The following is a 16570-nucleotide window of genomic DNA, read 5'->3' as shown; positions in this document are numbered from 1 at the left end:
GGCCGTCTCCGGCAAGCTTATTTTTCTAAATCGGTATTAAAACACCTGGTGTTTTATTCTTGGTGGAAAAAAAAAAAATCTCAGCTACTGAACACACAGGGCAGAAGGTCCCGCCAGCGGCCTTGTTGCTGTTTCTTATGCTTTTTTGCTTCTCCTGGACCCACAACACGTTTTGGCTTGGGTTTTGGTCATATGGTCTGCCTTCCTAAAACTGGTGGCTGTTTTGTTTCGTTTCGTTCTAAATAACAAAATAAACTTTGCAGGCATATTCTGCCCAGACATTAGGCCTGTTCATGTTAATTTGAATGAAGTGTATTTTTTGGCCTGTAACCCCAGGAGAGAACATTTATTACGTGTATCCATGTACTAGATTAGCTTACTCTGACCACTATGTTAAGGATAAAATCTTCTGTAGAGTTACGAGGGTCAGAACGTTTATTTTGCTTTAAGTGGTATTCTAGGTTTTTTGCATAAGAACAACAAAGAAAGATTCTGGCAAGATTATGGACTTCTGATGAGGGCTGTTCCCAGTGTAAAAGCTGCCCAAGTTTCCTAGATATGTATTGTACATACATGAACTTGCAACTTTTCCCTGCAGCAGAAATGGAGTATATTTTTTCCATGATGTGACTACGTTCTTTTTTTCAAATCTCATAGTATTATGCAAAGCATTCCACATTTTTCCTAAGAAACAGTCTTGTAACAGTAATTCCCCAATTTTGATAAGTGCACACAACAGCTCCTGTAAGTGATGTGCCCATTCTAAATATCTGCAACATTTATGCTTTCAGATAACCCAAATAAACTATGAATATTTTAGAGTTTATATAATTCATAAAATCTCTGAAATTAGTTTATTTGTTGTAAATGGTAAAAAGAAAACAGTGATTGTTAAAATCCACACCAGGCATTCGTTCCAGTTACACCTTCGACCAAAACATAGTCTCCTTTCATGTGCCAGATGGTAGCCTCGTTTTTTAGCAAGTATGGATGTGTCTTTGGTAGCATTTTAATTTAGATCAGAAGTGAGCTTTTGAAGTGAATCTCCTGATTCTTCCATTTTACTGTGCTTTGTTAAGATTAGTGCTCTTCTAATTTAAAAGCTGCTGAAATGTGTGTTGTATGAATGCCGCAATCTTAGCATCAAATACTTCTGTGTATTGATTTGCACTTAACAGCGCAGCACTAGTTGTGTAGACATGGCCTGTATCACAGCCAGATCTGGGAAATCTATGTGCAGCTTTTTCCAAGGAATACGCGTGGCATAACCTTGTCACTCCATTCCAGACTGGAAAAACAATGTGTGAATTCTCCTGGAAGACAGAAACAGGCTTATGTTCAGGCATGGCCTTGCTGAGGCTTTGGGGCCTGCATTTTGTACCATATTTTGGAATCCACAAAGAAACAAATTCTACAGCTATGTTGAAATAAAGAAAAATTCAGAAGGAACTGGTCATTTCTGCTGTAAGGAGTTGTTTCAGGTAGGAAAATAGGAAATGTCATAAAGAACGGACCTTGGCTACCAAGACACAAGATACACAAAAGAGACTATTACTGTAGGTTGGTGAAATATTTCTAACACAAGTATTTTTAGAAATACAAAGGGCTACACTGCTTTGTTCTACCTTTTTCATGAGATTATCTAAAGATAATAAGGCTAGTCCTTAATATTAAAAATACTTTGCAACCAAGATTCTTGACTTCTTGGAGAATTCCTTTCTAATAGTAATACCGTTGATTATTTAATCCTAAGGAAAAAAATATTTTCCATTGGAAATAATAATAATTTGCTTCCTTACACAAGCTAAATCATGAAAAGCCCAAGTTAACCATTTAGTGAGAATAAGAGTGTGCTGCACATGGACATTTGAAGGTAGTGTCTGGAGATCAAAGCTCTCAAGTGCTTCATGTTGTGTATCTAGTAATTGTCTCCCATGTATTTTATTTTGGGAATTCTCCCAGTACTTGTGTATCTAATTAAATAAGCCACAAGTTAGAACTGACAATACCCTAATGTCATTTTTTCGGCCTCATTGAGGGTAATAGAATATACTTTCCCTGATGATATTACTACAGCTGCTACAGATCCCATATGGGAAGATACAGCACTTATTTGAGACAAAGCTACAAACAACAGAATCCTCAGGCTGCAGTAGATTGTAAGAGAAGTTCCATCAGAAACGTCATCAGAAGAAGCTGATAGGGTAGGTAAAAGTAGTGTCCAAGGGGCTAAACACTGTAATGGTGAAAATATTTATGAAGAAGCATTAACAGATAGTGGTTTTTCTTTGTTTGCAGAGGAATCTCGATTTTATAACTTTGTTTTTTCAAATGTTTATAACTTTGCTTAGAACTCTAACATGTACCTCCACTATATGTCACACTTGCTGAAACATACAAAACTCATCTATGATTTTGGTGGAAGCTTCTCATAAAAGTAAAAATATGAGTCCAGTGTTTTGCATGGGTAGCAAATTATGAAAAATCACCTATTCTTGTGTTCCTTGACATTTATGCCATCACCTTCGTATAAGTTGATGAAATGTTGGTTTTGACTGATGTAAGAGAAAAGTGAAAGGAAAATTTTCCATTTTCTATAATCAGATTTTGATTTGATTTTCCAAGTGTCTTCTAAGTTCAAGTTGATGTGAACATTACAGATAGCATCACAATTTGTGATGCATAAGGGACGTGAATAAAGTTGTATGAAAAAAATTAGTTTTGACGTTATGTAACTGGAATGTTTGAACTTGCAAATGGAGCATTTTCTCAGAGTAGTTTTTGCATTTGATTTCCTTAATTGAAAAGGGAAGATGGCAGCTGTCCACGTTGGAGGATCATTCTGATTCCTACATGGTTTACTGGTGTAGCTGATGCTTTAGATCCATGGCAGAGATCACTGGTACTTGTACTAAAGTAGCTGCACTAACAGACCGCTCTCTTCTTCATGGGCCCAATTTCAGGTGCTGTAATAAAAAATGCCTTAAGGTGTGATTTCAAATTACAACTAAACCGTACTAAACTACTGTCAGAAAAGGTGCTTCTGCTGCTCTCTTCCCATACACAGGGATGCCTAGGTGCTGTCCTGCCACCTCTCTCCTAGTAGCTTTTGTTCTTGTTTGACCCTGGAGAGAGCTAGTGCTCCTGCATTGGTGGTGGGCCCAGGCCGGTCAGTGCCAGGGAAGCAGTGGGAACAAGTAGCTGAGGAGGGTGCAGGGGCCGGTGTCCCTCCTTTCAGCAGCATTCAGCCCTTGGATCAGTTTAACTGTCACCTCACCCTCAGCCTGGTGGTTACCAACTAACATGACCCTACCTGCCATGTTGCTCTACCCAGCACCTCCTTGCCATTGTTACACTCCGGTGTTTGTTTCTACCCACTGTGACTGCCAGTCTCTTCCTCGCCTCTACTGTTCCTTTCCAATATGATCTTGCTTCTTGCCTGGTTCCCATTATTCCTTTATATTCCATAGTCCTGTGTCACTTCCTACTGCAAATGCTGGGTTTTTTTCCCCTTCCTTCCCTTTCCATTTGATTCAGGTTGTTTTCTTCCTCCTGGTTTTTATCATTTTCTTCTTTCCTGCAAAAGACTAATGTGCTGCCTTTATCTTCTGCAAGTCTGGAACACAGCCTCACAGTGGCATCCATTTGCTGAGGGAAAACTGCCTTTTAACACAAAAGATAGGCAAATTTAAGATAGAGGGAATGATGGGACTCCATGTGTAGTAACAAGGAAAAAAAAAATCAGGATAAATACCCAGCGGGCACTACTTGAGATTGACTTTTGCAATTAAGGTTAATATGGAATGATAGCTCAATCATTTAGATCTTCTGCATTGATCTTGTTACCAGACTTGACATAGCAGAGTACTCTTTCTTCTTCTCATAACACTGTTCTAATAACACTTTAATAAGACATGCATTTGGGTTCAAGAGGACGAGTTACATACTTATATTTAATCATGCCTCTTTCTAAAGGATAATCACCTTGGGTCTTAGTTTGACTTGCTACTCTGTACTTCACTAAATCTTATTAGAAAAAGTGAGGCTTCAAGATGATTTAGGAAATACAGGAAATACTCTTACATAATTCTTTGAATTTAAATCAAACTACATCTAGAGAAAAACTCTTGTGAACATTAAGAGAACTGGTTTACTCAACCAAATAGGAATATTGTTTGTCAGATGGTTTTCTGAAATATTTGTATGGCAAAGAGGTATACGCATATGTAAATGTCAGATCAAAGTTTCAGTCATAAAAATTCGGTAACCATTTTTTACTTACTAATTTCCACAAATAAAGTTTTTTTTTTTTATTCTCAAATTTAAACTTGAGAAGTAACTTAGGAATTCTGCATTATAGTTTTGATAAAGTCCTATCTTTTTACCAAAAAATATCCCTACTGGCTCTTGGTTATAGGAGATAGGAGTATTTTTTGATATAGGTAACAGATTCTAATAAGCAATATTTAAGCCATGGAGAGCCTAGTATGTCTTCTGATTATGATGTAAGTAGTTTTTCATTTAAATATTGCTATTTGATTTCCTTCCAGTATAGGATGAACCCTTTTGAAGATAAAAATAGTGGGGAGAAAATAAAAGGAACACCTTATTAGTTTATTTTGGAGGTTCTTGAAATCTTTGATTTAATGTTTTTTGTCTGAAATCTGCATGATACATAGATAAGTTGCTTTTTTTTTTTTTGGATAGTAAAGCACTGGTTCTGTAAGTTAGGTCTCAAACACTATAGCAAAACAGAACTAAAAGAACTGTAATATTTAACCTTTGTTTTAAGGCAGAGTGCTTCAGAAAATATAGCAACTGCTGGCCTACAGCAAAGCTGAGCTGATAGGTTGTGAAATATTAGGGGAAAGCAGACCAAGAAAACACAATTCTGAACAATTGATGTGTTTCAAAGTAGAGCACGGGGAATTTCTGGGAAGCGACACTCAAGGTGAAGGTCCAGGCACTGCTTAGTCTGCAAGAATATCTAAATAGCAGCTCAGATTTATATAAAAATGGAGAAGACTGAGTATAATGCCTTTGGTAGGCTTAAATTCAATGAGACATTAAAATAAGTAGCTTTAAATAGAGGGCAGACAGTGGACTAGTAAAAGGAAAAAGTGTGAGTAGAAGAAAAAGAGCATCAGATAGAGCAGCTAAAAAATACCCAGCATTTTACACAGCAGAATATGTTTTGGTATTTAATGCTTAACACACTAATCACCGTTTAAGTGAGAGGAAAAGAGGTGATGAAATGCAGAAGTTTAGTGCAACATGCTTAGTTATGGCAATGTTAACATCCCCACTGTTTTGTAGATTACTTGTTCCTTTTAACTATGAAGTTGTTACCTGAAATTACTTTTATTTGAATACTTGAAGTTTAATAACTGAGATGCTCACCTTTCAGATACAACTTACAGTAAAAATTTCTTAAATATTTTTCCCATTTTGTCATAAGCAACAGCATTGCTTAAGAATATTTAGGTTATGTACTCTCCCTCTCCCACCTCCTATCCTACATCTCAATTAAGGATGGAAAGCATTTAAATCAATTAAAGATAACTCAGAGGAGAAACTAAATTAATTCACCAACAAACTGAGCTGATCACCAGGGAAAGAAAGACTGCTGGTACAGACTCCCAAAATATTAATTCTCTACTGTCATACCCATCAGGAAGGCATTAAGGGAAGAACAATTTTTTTTTTTTTTCCTGACTACTGCAGCTTATTAGATGCTGGCTGCCATAGGTTATATTAGTGTTAAGTTGTAGGCATACACTGTGCAAATAGCTGGAGTAGTCAGCAAGAAGATTCCGTGACATTGAGCAACAAAACAGCTGTTAAGCCACACTAGAATGAAAAAACCCACCCAACCAACAACAAACGGGTATTAGAAGCCTTAAAGGTTTGTGTATTAATGCTCTCTAACTTACTCCTATCATGCAGCAAGATGTTTAGATTTGTTTAGCTAAAGCATAAAAGATGCACTGGTTGGTCATGAAATAAAGCACCATCACTTCCTGACTGTGGTAAAGAGGCAGATTCTAGTTCAGAACATTAACCATCTAAATGATGTTTTTCACTCCTGTGGCTACTGTAACATGAAACATTTTATTGGTCACTTCCCATACATGTCTCCAAAGCCACTGACCTCTTTAGGATCCTATCTGAAGAGAGGTCAGAGAGAAAGATACATTTACAGCTGAGTTGAAGTGGCACATTTTGGGAGGGGGTAATAGTGTTTGTTTTTATAGAAAGACTTACTTAAGTAGGTCGTTTAATCTTAGTAGTGTCCCACTGTAGCTGTTAACTATTTAATGAAGAGAGCAGATGAGTGGGTGGAGTGAAAGGCTTCCCACAGTCATCACCCTGAAAAGTAACGTAATATCATTTCTAGTAATTTTTTTTGTGAATTATCATATAGTACTTAATGACTCTTGTCTTTTTATTAGGAAGCAACCACGAGACAGATGCAGATAGGTATTTTTGGTGGAGTCAGACTTGTTAGCACTAAGATTAAAGCACTACTTATTAAACTTTAGAATTCAATTGCACATGTATTAAAGCTAGTAGCTTCTGATCATCACTGTCTTATTCAGCTGTTTGTTTTTTGTTTACAAGGAGGCAGTGTTGGAAACAGCACTCACAGAGGTAGTAAGAGTCTAAAAATTCCAGTCATCTTAAGTCACTGTTTCCATGTGGCTTCCTTGCAAATTATTGGAGACATATGAGATACTAAAATTAGTTGTGAAGTTAACTCATGTTCATAAGAATGTCAGCCATTTAGTTGAAGAGCCAACACATAAATGAACTATTTTTTTCTTTCTCTGAGACAAATCACTACACCCGCAAGTCAAAGGTGTATATAGGTACTAACTCTCCCTCCTAGATGGCAAAAACCCTTTCAGTGTGAAGGGCTCAGTATATAAATGACATGTATTTCATTTGAATTGTTTTCCTAGTAAAATTTTTTTGATGCAATTGTTCAAGAGTCATAAGAGAAACAAACAGAAGGAAAAGGTGGTTATACCTGTGTGTGGTGGTGCACCCCCCTGGGCCACTCTGAGGTCTCAGGATAAGCCATGCAGTACTAATGACTCTAACTACACCACAAGGAACAATGGTGTGGGAAGCCATTGACAGTAGTGGAGCAGAACATAGAATTAGTGCTAGGTGGATTTATCCTGCATCATAAAAGGGGTAACCCGTTCGGCCTTCCCCACTGAGAGTCTTCCTTTCTTTCTTTTACAGGAAACAATCCCACTAATGACACCATGTGAACAACTATTATACTAGACATCAGCATGTTCACCTCATCATGTATACTCCTTTGCCCCCTCTTCACATTAACTTACTGAGATCAATATTGATGGCAATGACAACAACAGCTAGGTGCCTCTACCTCAACTTCTCTTTTCCTGTTAATCAGAGTAGATATAATTGCCACTGCTCACACACCAAACCCATGGGACCACACATGGGTAAGATATACTGGAAGTATGGGAACATCGCGGGAAAGGACAGGCTTAAACCTTTCTACTTTAGTTATGCATGAAAATGAGATATACTTAAGAAGTAAATGGAGGTGGGACAGGAAAAATTTTGTTCCCCTACTCTAAGGCACACCAGGAGAAGAAACTAAAGTAGGATGCCAGGTAATCGGCAAATCTACTCATTGGAAACCAACAGAAATGACTGTTTAGAATGCTGATTCCATTTGGACTAGAAAAGACACGAAATTTTGCAATTATGACAACCTAGCTTGTTGGTATAATTTCACCTTAGTACAACCTGGTTTTGTGACATGTGGATGGGCCCACCGTAGAGTAGGACTGATGATTAAATTTAAGATTGACATGTGCAAAATACAGAATTTGTGTACGACAGGGTGGCCATGGGTTAATGCTTATGTAGGCTCTCATGAATTTGCATCTGACACTTATCCCACTAAATCTCTAGATTTATGTGCAGTAGTACTACCTAACAACATTGCCTTTCATAGACGAGAGTGGATTATAAAAAATGAAGATGATGATCGAGAGATTCCATCTTTAAAGGGAAGAATAGGAGACATCATTTCAGTAGGATGCCGAATTCAAAATCACACTGAGTGTATGACAGTTTTAAGCATTATTGGGGTCTATGCTGAAGGAAAACAAGGACACCGTCCTGATAACACACATACCTGTCCTTTTGGGCATGAATGTTGGTATAATCTTACTATGTTCTGCTCAACACTTAAAATGTGTCTTTGGGCAGACTCCAAATTTCATTCCAACTTAAGCCTCAAATTCAAAACTGGTATCAAGCAACCGTCCTCACCAACTCTGCCTCCTATTAAGTCATCTCCTTACATTTATAACACCAGCCCTTGTTTAATTAAAAATATAGGACAGCAGCAAGTTTTCTTTAACCCTAGGTGGTCCCTAAAAAGGGTGGAACTTGCACTACACATTAATGTGTCAGCAATTAGATCAGATTGTTCTGCCTTTTTGGGAGTAGCTTACACTGGCTGGCTGGCATGGTTACATGGATGAACTCTCACCTCTCCAAAACAACCAAAAAGAGATGTGACTGGTGTCTTAGGAACAGGACTGGGAGTATTGAACAGCATAGATGCTGAAGTCATATTGAACAAATTAACTGCTGCTACCTACGACCTAAACAAATTAGAACACCCACTAAAATCATCTTTATTGGCATCAGGAGCAAGTCAATGGCTCCTATCAGACATTCTGCCTCATTGGGAATGAATAGATGAAAATGATCCTACAGTGGGATGCTGGGGTGGTTTGAAGGTCTATGTCACTTCTCACCTGTCAGCTTTCTTCCTGAGCTCCCTGTCTTTTCAGTCCTGTGAGGTCTATCTTAGAGCTCTTACTTAAATAAAGGTATGACTGGTAAAGTTAGGATGTTTGTCTATTCTGTTTTTTAAGTATCCATACGGAAAAAATGGAGGGACTTGAAGGCAAAAAAGAGAGATTCATACAAGCAAATGCATCAGGGTTACTGTAATGAGGAAGGAGACTCAGTAAAAATGTCTAGTGAATCTTCTGGTGGTGATGTTACCTTGACAGTTTCCTATTCACACTGGAAGGCCAATACTATAAAAGAGTAAGGTCACTGGGCCCATGGATAAACACACTATCTTAGGCAAGCGCGAGTATAGTTTCTGTGAAGGGAGATACTGACACCGTCACAGATTTCCAGCAGGTTTGTGAGTCAGGAAGTATGTGGACAAAGACAGACCAGGGAACATACTTGTATTTTCAAAAAGCATTTGTGCAGGTTCCTCACTCAAAGCTATTAAATAAAGTTACCATGGAATTGGAGTAAATGTCCTATTCTGACTTGGAAATCTGGTTGAAAGATGGAAGCAGAGAGTACAGTTTAATGGTTACTTCCCAGCGTGGAGAAAAGTCAGCAATGCTCTCTTCCAGAAATGTTTGGGTTTACCGATGTTGTTTTATGCAACAATCTTTGATCATCATCAATGACCCAGAAAAGGGGATGCACACTGAATGATACTTGGATGGTGTTAAACTCTTTTGGGTAATCAAATGCTGTGCTGGTGGAAAGAACTCCAGAAGGCCTCACAAAAGTGAAAAGGTAGAAAGATGTAAAAAGATGGCAGATAGGCTTTGAAGTAGGTCAGTGTAAGGTAAAGAACAGAATTACCTGTCAATCCTGGAAGATTAAATTCATGAAGTCTTGAAGTTGCTGTTGTCAGCTCTCTGAAATCTTTGGCTCAAACTGCAGCAGGAACCAATAAAACACACTAAACAACAGAGATGTAAAGCATCATCAGGAAGAGTACTGAGAGCAAGAGAGAAGGCAGTTTGCTGCTCTGTGGGAAATCTCAATGTACTCCTGTCTTGAGTACAGCGTGCAGTTCTGGTCTGCAAGGACACAAAAAATTTAAAGAAAAGTAACTAAAATGATCCAAGGGGAGAGATTGGCAGTCTGACAAAGTAGGAACTAAAAGGGTTTGGGTTCTGATTGTGAGAAGACAAGGCTGAGCAGCATATGATCAAATTTTACAAATCAGGAAGGCCCTGTTTAAGGTAAATGCAGAAATATGGTTCCTGACACAGTGGGTAGTGGGCTTCTGGAATCCGCTGCCTAAGTAGGCTAGGAAATACACAGTGTCAGCAGGTTCAGAAAGGGATTAGATGCGTTAGTGGACAACAGGTCTGTAAATGGATTCTAAAGGGAATAGGCAGGTGTGTACAAACCAGACATGTAGTATCTCTATTACAGCAACTGTAGATGCTGGGAGTGCACAATGAACAGCAGAAGGTAAGCAGGTCTCCCTAACTAGATTCTCCTTCGCTGTTATACTTGTTTTATACAGCAGAGTATTACTACTGCAAATTTTGCATTTAAGTTCCCTGCATTTGGGGAAATTGCAGGGACCAGCAAACTGGAAATGTAGAGTATGGGTCCCACTCTGGAAAAACTGTGTTGCTGATGGTGGTGCCACTGCTGGTTACCAAATACGGGGCTAGATGGACCATTGGTCTGACTCAGAAGGGCATTTTCATTGTTGAGAAGATTCTGTGTATTTCTAAGGTACAAAGCTGCCCTTGTCACTGTAGTCTGCTATTTCCACACAATGTTTTTACAGACAGAAAGCTGTGAGAATACTGCTGTGTAGGATGTTCTTTGACTGGGATGTTCATCATTGTCGCTTGAACACTGAGATAGGAGCAGTGTCTTCAACGCACACATTCTGTGTAAAAGATCTGGTCTTTGGAGTTCTGTGGCACTGGCTTTCTCTGTCATACTGTAAGAAAAATATTTATTTTGTGCAAATATTTTGAATCTTTCTAAAGTATACAGTTCCTGTAAGTAACATACATTTATCCTTACTTTTGCCTGCACTTTCAGGAGGTGGCAAATCTAGTAAAAAGTTTGCTTACAGTCATCAGTGCCCACTGAGATGTGATTTGCACCTCGAGTCCTGTCTTCGGTTTTGGGCCCCTCACTGCAGGAAAGACATGGAGGTGCTGGAGCATGTCCAGAGAAGGGCAACCAAGCTGGTGAGGGGCCTGGAGCACAAGTCTTATGAGGGGCGGCTGAGGGAACTGGGGTTGTTTAGTCTGGAGAAAAGGAGGCTGAGGGGAGACCTTATCGCTCTCTACAACCACCTGAAAGGAGGGTGTAGTGAGGTGGGTGCTGGTCTCTTCTGTCAGGTGGCTGGAGATAGGATGAGAGGAAATGGCCTCAAGTTGCACCAGGGGAGGTTTAGATTGGATATTAGGAAAAATTTCTTCACCGAAAGGGTTGTCAAGCACTGGAACAGGCTGCCCAGGGAAGCGGTTGAGTCACCACCCCTGGAGGTGTTTAAAAGAGGTGGAGATGTGGTGCTTAGGTTCATGGTTTAGTGGTGGAGTTGGCAGTGCTCCGTTAATGGTTGGACTCGATGATCTTAAAGGTCTTTTCCAACCTAGTGACTCAATGATTCTATGACATTTCTTGTGGGAGAGACAGAGTCTGCCCTCGGGAACATAGCCAGGGCTTGCACAGATTGCACGGCAGAGCTGTTCTCTTTCAGGACTGCATCGAAAAGGCACCGGGTACTTGTTACTCCCTCCTGTAGGCAGAATATGGGTCCTTAACCACTTTCCTATTATTTACTGAGGAAACTCCTGCGCAACACGCCTAGCGAAGCCCCCAAACGAGTGCGTAAGGAGGTCTTAGGCGGCTTACCGGTTAGCTGATAGATCTCGTCGGCGCTGAGGAACGGCAGCTCCATGCTGCCTCCTGCCGCCCGCGGCGCCGGGACGGCTTCGGCCTCGGCCTCGGCCTCCCTCAGCCCGGCGGCGCCTCCTCACGGCGCGGCCGCCCAACCGCCGTCACTAACCGCCGCGGGCCGCTTTCCCACCTGCCTCCCTTTGGGGCGAACCGGGGACCGGAGGGGTGAAGGGGAGCGGAGCTGCCCCCCGCCCCGGACCGGCGGGAGGAGCGGTGTCGGGCGGGCTCCCTCTCAGGGCCGCGCACGCTGCTGCGGCGGGGGCGCCGGCAACCGAGCGCCCGTCACGTAGCGCGGCGCCTTGTAGCCAGCACCGCGCGGAGGGGGCGAAACCGAGAGGGGGTGGAAAAACCGGGGGGGGGGGGGGGGAGGATGTGAAGAATTACCTCCCGAATGTCGATTTCTGAAATTTTAAAGAGTCTCAGTGCGGGCACGGAAGAAAAGGGCAGAGCGTAACTGCGGGGGGCCTCCGTTACACGGCACCTCGTTCTGCTGCTCGAAGCGTTCGCCTCTCCAGGCGCCCTGACGGGAGCTGAAGGTGCTGCTGCAACCTGCTCCGTCGGTGAAAACGGAGAGAAACGTTTGCGGACGAAGTACGTCGGCCCGCTAGCTGCTCTCGGAGTTACGCGCCTGGTTTTGCAATTTCAATCGCTATACGAATGTTCAACTTTGCTGGTTGCACGCACGTGCAAGCGCTGCACAGGAAAAAGGTGGGTTCCCCAGCCCCAAAATTTTACATCTCGGTAAGGCCAGATAGATGGCAGCCGGGGGATTGAGGGGAAATTGGTCAGCCTGCGCCAAAAAATTATACCCGTGACTGCAAGTGCAGGATCCTTCCCGATAATAAGTATAAAATTGTCAGACAAAGTATTCCTCTCTTTTCTGCCCGTGCAGTAGTACTTTTGTTTTCAGGAGGAGCGGGACAAACCTAATTCACCCCAAAACATAAACAAGGGCAGTTTTGGGACCTGAAAAGTGATTTTTACGTAATAGTTCTGGCAGCTTATCGTGGTAGGACTGATGTAGCCTGTGTTACAAGACCAGGCCTTTTAACTTAGTTTAAGACTTGAATGAAAAGGAGGCAAGCTGGTTACATGTGTTAGCAAGTTCAGAAAGTGCGAGGGAACTCATTTAAAGGTTTAAAATACTAGTTACAATGTCTTGGCTAACATGCTGTTGAAGTATGTTTCTCCCACTGGAGGAAGCCCAGAGTGCATTTCTGCAGATCTGCTGAGTACGACTTATGTTTTTTAAATCATAATGCTCTAAACACTCCCATGTTCTCCCGATGTGTCGTTCATAAACGCAGCATTTTATCCGTCGCAGTGAGAAGAAATTACATCACTTTTCTGTTTTCCTGTCAGGGCGCCCCTGAAACTCTTGCACTCACTGAAGCAAACCCGAAGGGTTTGGTGAGCGATTCCTGCTACTTTTCCTGCTCTTTCTCCGCAGCTAAGCAACTTTATTCCTTATTGTTTTGCAACAACCCTTCAATAATTTGTGTCGTTCGGGGGAATAACTTGGTTCGCTAGTCCACGCGGCGCGCAGCAGCAGAGAACGGACCGCGGTTCGCCTGTCAACCGCCCGCCCGCTCCTCTCTCGACCCCGGGCCCTTTCGCGTTAATCCCCGGCTCCGATTCTCCTCAAGCGCTGCAGTTTCCGCGGCCAAGGACCGCTGAAGCGAGGTGCTCTGCCGCAGCCCGGCAATCCCGCCGGTCGCCTTTCTTAAACCTAGTTCCTGGCTTTCGGCAAAGGATTCGTACCGTGCTTGTGCGGCTACCGAGGGTCTTCCGGGGGAGGGAGGCAGCCTTAGTCGCGGGTTTCCCCGGCTGGAAAGCCAAGGGCCGGACTGGGCCCCGGGGTGCGAGCACGCGTGGGGAGGGGGTCCTGGCTCTTAGCACCCCCCCCACACACACGCCCACCCCGCCTTCGTCGCCTGTCAGCGGTGCTCCGCGCCTCCCGCCGGCGGCGGCGCGGAGGACGGGGCTGACTGGGCGGCGGGCCGCCCCGGCCGGGGATCGCTGGCCCGCGGGCCCTGTGACCGGCTGCTCCGGCCGGTGCCCGCGCTGTGGCGGCGGTAAAGCGGCAGCTGCGCGGGCCGGCAGGGGGCGCTGCTGCCCCGCTCTGGCCCCCGTCGCTTCCCTCGGCGGTTCCATTGGAGCAGCCGGAGACAAGTTGGCGCCATTTTGAAGCCGACAGGGGGACCGGGGCGAGCTGCGGAAGGGGAGGGGGTTAGAGGCGATTGGCTGCGGCGACGGCGGCAGCTCCTCTCCCAGCCCGGAGCAGCGGCAGCGCGGAGCGGACCCGCCTGGGACTAGCGAGGAGAGGGCGGACTGCGGCGGGGTAAGGAGCCCGGCACCCTCGGCCGCGGTTACCCCCACCCCGTCCCCGCTCCATTTTCCCCCTTTTTTTTCTGTTGGCGGGGGGCGAGGGGGCGCCCGCTCGGACCGAGCTCCGCGGCCAGCGCTGGAGAAGGAGGAGGGGGAGCGGTTGGGGGGGTGGGGGGTGAGAAGAAGACCTCCCCTTGGCCCGTGGCGGAGCCCCCACTCCCCCCCTTCCCATCCCCCTCGCCCCTTCGCGGGGCTGCTCCCCTCCCCCCTTTCCCGTGGCCGGCGTCACAAATTAAATTTGCCGCCCCCCCCCCCTCAAAACGCCCCGGGGCCCCGCGAGGGGGGTGACCTTGGCTGGGCTGCGCGCTGCCCCCTCGCTCGGAGCGGGGGCCTGAGGGGGAGGGAGGGGGTCACCCCCCCCCCCCAGGTGGCCCGGCGGGCGGTGTCGCGCGCTCAGCGCCGGTGGCGGGAGGCGGCGGCGGCCGAGGCGGGGGTGGGGGGGAAGGCGGAGGGAGGCTGCTCGGCCGTTGTGGTGAGCGATCGCGGTTCTCTCGGGTGTCCCCTCCCTGCCCCTTGCAGCCGGCCTAGTCCCCGCTCGGGCTGTACCGGGGCTCCCGCCGCTTCGCGCGGCTGCCCGGGCTTGGCGAGGGGGGGACACCCCCCCCCCCCGGCCTCCGCCCGGTTCGGTCTCTCCGCTCCGCACTTAGGGATCCTCAGCCGTGAGGAGCTGGCGGCCGCCGAGGACCGCGGTTTGGTGGGTCCCTACTTGTGCGAACCCGTTTCTTTCATGCTGGCTTTTTTTTTTCTCCCTCCTTCTCCCCCCCCCCCTTTCTTTTTCCCTCCCACTTTGCATCAGGCTCTGTTAGAAAGCGCTCGGGAAGGAAGGGGGGGGGGTAGTTGCCACCGCCTGGTAGGTGGAAAACTATGAATTTTACATCTGAATTGCCAGATGGAGAATGGTTAATTTATAGGTTATGTATTGTTTACGTTGAGAGCCTCTGGTCAGGAATCTAGGTATGTAACTTCATCACGCTGCAAATAAATCACTATCTGTTCTTCAAAACAAATCAACAATTAATGACGGTGAACAATCCTGGAAAATTAAACTGCAGTAGACCAGCTCCTACAGAGCTGGATGTTGTCGTGCAAGCCTTATTCTGACTTTTATGTTTGCTTCCTGCACAGTTGCTTGCTGAGAGCTGTGATTATTTTGTTAGGCGTCCTCTTTTCCCTTTTAACACAACTGCTGAAGTATTCTCGTGTTGGTCTTTGTTTTGTGTTTGCTGGGTAGGTGCTTTGGCTGTAATTGATTTCTCTGTGCTGGGGGTGCAGTAGAAGGACTGTTGAAAATTTGAGTGGCTTTATAGTTGAAAATGGGTGTCAGATCACATTTTGGGAAGGAGATAAGGTGACGTGCATTCCTTCAGGTTTTCCCCTTCCGAACTAGTGGAATTGTTCTGCTTTCAGTTGATGGAAATTTTGCTTGGTATGTCTTGTATGCATTATAGATGTGCTCTAAATATTACATGTGCTTGTGTGAAGTAATATCTTAAAAAGGTGTGAAACAGCTGAATGTATGCTATGCTCAGACTACCCTAAAAGAAAACGGTGAGTGACAGACAATCAGGTAAGACAGTTTAATGGAGGTGTATGTATCGTGTTCATCACCGGCATTTGAAAGTGTGCACTACTGGAGAAAGTAGTTTAGTACTTTAGTACTTGCATGACATCTTATGTCTGTGTTTGAAGCAAGGTTGTACTTTATTACTGTGAGGTGTGGAAGGTGTGTGGGGTGGTTATGTGTGTTGTGTGTTGTTTGGTTTTTTTATGATATAGTTCTTATACGGTAGTATTTGCCTATGTGTCTCTTGCGTTCCCTTTACTAGTTACTATACAAGCTGGATAAACTGTAGTTCAGTTTTTGATGAAATAGCTAAATAGATCAAATTAATGGAAAATCATACGTTTATAAAGCTTGTATGCTTTTTTTTTCCTGTGTGCCATATAAATATTGGATTTAGGCTGTATCTAGCAAGCTTATTTATGGACTTAAATTGAGCAAGTCAGCTAAGTCATTATTAAGCTGTAATTAAAAATATAAAAACCAACAGTCATTACTAGCATTTGGAAAAGCATAGTAATGAAATATAGGCATGACCTCAGGCATTATCCATTTTTTGGCTCTAGAGCAGGAGGCTCTGTTGCCTCCTGTAGATCAAAAGAGATGCATTTTCTTTTGGGATATGTTGCTTTCTACCAGGCTCTCAGGTTATGCTTTTTTCCTGTCTGTCTCTTTCTTTCTTCAGTCACACAGTTTATATTTATACAGAAGAGTAAGAGGTTGTATGGGTATCTGTAGGAGGCTTTTAGTAAAGGATTTTCATTTAAAGGTTTTTAGAGTAAATGGTTTTTCTTTAAGCCTGAGTGTGGAAGAGGTGATAAAGGCTACTTGTTGCACAAGGAGAATTTTCATGGGAGCAATGAA

At 43.9% G+C, this 16570-nt stretch overlaps 1 protein-coding gene and 1 long non-coding RNA gene across 4 annotated transcripts in view; both read left to right on the top strand.

Moving 5' to 3' along the window:
- Positions 1 to 37: 37 nt before the first annotated feature.
- On the top strand, positions 38 to 8909 carry LOC138690139 (uncharacterized). Its single transcript, XR_011328937.1, has 3 exons — positions 38 to 744; positions 2077 to 2204; positions 7252 to 8909. It is a non-coding gene; the product is annotated as an uncharacterized lncRNA (long non-coding RNA).
- A 5036-nt stretch (positions 8910 to 13945) lies between these two features.
- PDS5B (PDS5 cohesin associated factor B) overlaps positions 13946 to 16570 on the top strand; it is a 114243-nt gene continuing 111618 nt past the window's right edge. For all 3 annotated transcript variants that reach the window (XM_069808030.1, XM_069808031.1, XM_069808029.1), the window contains exon 1: positions 13946 to 14098. The gene's annotated coding sequence lies outside the window, so the exon portion shown is untranslated. The remainder of the gene's footprint in view (positions 14099 to 16570) is intronic.

This window comes from Haliaeetus albicilla, chromosome 20, assembly GCF_947461875.1.
Source record: "Haliaeetus albicilla chromosome 20, bHalAlb1.1, whole genome shotgun sequence".
NCBI classification, from domain to species: domain Eukaryota; kingdom Metazoa; phylum Chordata; class Aves; order Accipitriformes; family Accipitridae; genus Haliaeetus; species Haliaeetus albicilla.
This window is presented reverse-complemented; position numbering and strand designations above follow the sequence as displayed.